Here is a 4,318-nt window from a genome sequence, read left to right as displayed (position 1 = left end):
GTGCATAGGAATTTTTTTGAAATTACTACGTTCCCCAACAGTGGCATCCGAGCCTAGGTTTTATGCGTAGATGTCATATGCACGAGTAGAACACAAGTGAGTTGTGGGCAATACAAGTCATACTTTGGTTCAGCGGTATTGTTGGATGAAGCGGTCCGGACCGACATTACGCGTACGCTTACGCGAGACTGGTTCTACCGACGTGCTTTGCACACAGGTGGCTGGCGGGTGTCAGTTTCTCCAACTTAAGTTGAACCGAGTGTGGCTACGCCCGGTACTTGCGAAGGTTAAAACAACACTAACTTGACGAACTATCGTTGTGGTTTTGATGCGTAGGTAAGAACGGTTCTTGCTAAGCCCGTAGCAGCCACGTAAAACTTGCAACAACAAAGTAGAGGACGTCTAACTTGTTTTTGCAGGGCATGTTGTGATGTGATATGGTCAAGACGTGATGCTATATTTATTGTATGAGATGATCATGTTTTGTAACCGAAGTTATCGGCAACTGGCAGGAGCCATATGGTTGTCGCTTTATTGTATGAAACACAAACGCCCTGTAATTGCTTTACTTTATCACTAAGTGGTAGCGATAGTCGTAGAAGCAATAGATGGCGTAAACGACAACGATCCTACGATGAAGATCAAGGTGCCGCGCCAGTGACGATGGTGATCACGACGGTGCTTCGGAGATGGAGATCACAAGCACAAGATGATGATGGCCATATCATATCACTTATATTGATTGCATGTGATGTTTATCTTTTATGCATCTTATCTTGCTTTGATTGACGGTAGCATTTTAAGATGATCTCTCAATAAAAATTATCAAGGAGTGTTCTCCCTGAATATGCACCGTTGCCAAAGTTCGTCGTGCCCAGACACCACGTGATGATCGGGTGTGATAAGCTCTACGTCCATCTACAACGGGTGCAAGCCAGTTTTGCACACGCAGAATATTCAGGTTATACTTGACGAGCCTAGCATATGCAGATATGGCCTCAGAACACAGAGACCGAAAGGTCGAGCGTGAATCATATAGTAGATATGATCAACATAGTGATGTTCACCATTGAAAACTACTCCATCTCACGTGATGATCGGTTATGGTTTAGTTGATTTGGATCACGTAATCACTTAGATGACTAGAGAGATATCTATCTAAGTGGGAGTTCTTAAGTAATATGATTAATTGAACAAAATGTGCAAGCTCCAGCGATTCATCTATGGACTGGTGCAAGCATCTCGGAGTTGGAATATACGCTTTGATAAATTGATCAAAGCATATACTTTTATACAGACTTGCGGTGAAGCCTGTATTTACAAGAAAGTGAGTGGAAGCAATACAACATTTCTGATAAGTATATGTGAATGACATATGTTGATCGGAAATAATGTAGAATTATTCTGTAAAGCATAAAGGAGTATTTGAAAGGAGTTTTTCGAAGAAGGACCTCGGTAAAGCTGCTTACACATTGAGCATCAAGATCTATAGAGATAGATCAAGACGCTTGATAAGATTTTTCAATGAATACACACCTTGACAAGATTTTGAAGTAGTTCAAAATGAACAGTCAAAGAAAGCGTTCTTGCCTGTGTTGCAAGGTGTGAAGTTGAGTAAGACTCAATACCCGACCATGGCAGAAAATAGAAAAGAATGAACAGTCATTCCCTATGCCTCAGTCATAGGTTCTATAAAGTATGCTATGCTGTGTACTATACCTATTGTATACCTTGCTCTGAGTTTGGCAAAGGAATACAATTTTGATCTAAAAGTAGATCACTAGAACAGCGGTCAAGAATATCCTTAGTGAGGACTAAGGAGACGTTTCTCGATTATGGAGGTGATAAAAGAGCAAGTCGTAAAAAGTTACAACGATGCAAGCTTTTACAACAATCCAGATGACTCTAAGTCTCAATCTGGATACATATTGAAAGTGGGAGCAATTAGCTAGAGTAGCTCCGTGCAGAGCATTGTGGACATAGAATATTTGCAAAATACATACGGCTCTGAATGTGACAGACCCGTTGACTAAACTTCTCTCATGAGCAAAACATGATCATACCTTAGTACTCTTTGGGTGTCAATCACATAGCCATGTGAACTAGATTATTGACTCTAGTAAACTCTTTGGGCGTTGATCACATGATGATGTGAACTATGGGTATTAATCACATACAGATGTAAATATTGGTGTTAAATCACATGGTGATGTGAACTAGATTATTGACTCTAGTGCAAGTGGGAGACTGAAGGAAATATGCCTTAGAGGCAATAATAAAGTTATTATTTATTTCCTTATTTCATGATAAATGTTTATTATTCATGCTAGAATTGTATTAACCGAAAACATAATACATGTGTGAATACATAGACAAACATAGTGTCACTAGTATGCCTCTACTTGACTAGCTCGTGAATCAAAGATGGTTAAGTTTCCTAGCCATGGACAAAAGAGTTGTCATTTGATTAACGGGATCACATCATTAGGAGAATGATGTGATTTACTTGACCCATTCCGTTAGCTTAGCACACGATCGTTTAGTATGTTGCTACTGCTTTCTTCATGACTTATACAAAGTTTCTACAACTATGAGATTGTGCAACTCCCGTTTACCGGAGGAACACTTTGTGTGCTACCAAACGTCACAACGTAACTGGGTGATTATAAAGATGCTCTACAGGTGTCTCCAAAGGTACATGTTGAGTGCATAATTCGAGATTAGGTTTTGTCACTCCGATTGTCGGAGAGGTATCTCTGGGCCCTCTCGGTAATACTCATCACTTAAGCCTTGCAAGCATTGTAACTAATGAGTTAGTTACGAAATGATGTATTACGGAACGAGTAAAGAGACTTGCCGGTAACGAGATTGAACTAGGTATTGGATATCGACGATCGAATCTCGGGCAAGTAACATACCGATGACAAAGGGAACAACGTATGTTGTTATGCGGTTTGACCGATAAAGATCTTCGTAGAATATGTAGGAACCAATATGAACATCCAGGTTCCACTATTGGTTATTGACCGAGAATAGTTCTAGGTCATGTCTACATAGTTCTCGAACCCGTAGGGTCCGCACGCTTAACGTTACGATGACAGTTTTATTATGAATTTATGAGTTTTGATGTACCGAAGGAGTTCGGAGTCCCGGATGAGATCGGGGACATGACGAGGAGTCTCGAAATGGTCGAGACGTAAAAATCGATATATTGGACGACTATATTCGGAGTTCGGAAAGGTTCCGAGTGATTCGGTTATTTTTTGGAGTACCGGAGAGTTACGGGAATTCGTATTGGGCCTCATTGGGCCATACGGGAAAGGAGAGAAAGGGCCAAAAGGGTGGCCGCACCCCTCCCCTTGGACTAGTCCGAATTGGACTAGGGAGGGGGGGGGCGCCCCCTTCCTTCCTTCTCCTTCTCTCTTCCCTTTCCTTCTCTCCTACTCCTACTACATGGAAGGGTTCCTAGTTCTACTAGGAAAGAGGGAATCCTACTCCCGGTGGGAGTAGGACTCCCCTAGGGCGCGCCATAGAGAGCGCCGGCCCTCCCCCTCCTCCACTCCTTTATATACGGAGGCAAGGGCACCCCATAGACACACAAGTTGATCTACGGATCGTTCCTTAGCCGTGTGCGGTGCCCCCCTCCACCATATTCCACCTCGGTCATATCGTCGCGGAGTTTAGGCGAAGCCCTGCGCCGGTAGAACATCATCATCGTCACCACGCCGTCATGCTGACGGAACTCATCCCCGACGCTTTGCTGGATTGGAGCCCGGGGAACGTCATCGAGCTGAACGTGTGCTGAACACGAAGGTGCCGTACGTTCGGTGCTTGGATCGGTCGAATCGTGAAGACGTACGACTACATCAACCGCGTTGTCATAACGCTTCCGCTTACGGTCTACGAGGGTACGTGGACAACACTCTCCCCTCTCGTTGCTATGCCATCACCATGATCTTGCGTGTGCGTAGGAAATTTTTGAAATTACTACGTTCCCCAACAATTACTGGATCGGTTGTTGTTCTTGAATGGAAGCATCGCAACGGGGTCGTATTCGATGGTGCCACATCGTCTTTGGAAAGCGTAATTCATAGAATAGAGGTCAAGTGTAGATCATGGAAGACGGCAGGCATTGTCAAAGCGGACATGGATAGTTTCCTAGTAGCGCTAACAATGGGTAGTGACGCGAGGAGTTAGGGCATCTCCAGCCGCGCCCCCAGGAAGGCCCCCCCAGGCGTTTTGTCCGCGCTGGCGCCGAAAAAACGGCCCAGTCGCGCCCCCAGGAGCCCGATTTTCGCCGGCTTGGACCGAAAATAGC

Source organism: Triticum aestivum, chromosome 6B (assembly GCF_018294505.1).
Source record: "Triticum aestivum cultivar Chinese Spring chromosome 6B, IWGSC CS RefSeq v2.1, whole genome shotgun sequence".
Classification (NCBI taxonomy): Eukaryota; Viridiplantae; Streptophyta; class Magnoliopsida; order Poales; family Poaceae; genus Triticum; species Triticum aestivum.
This window is presented reverse-complemented; position numbering follows the sequence as displayed.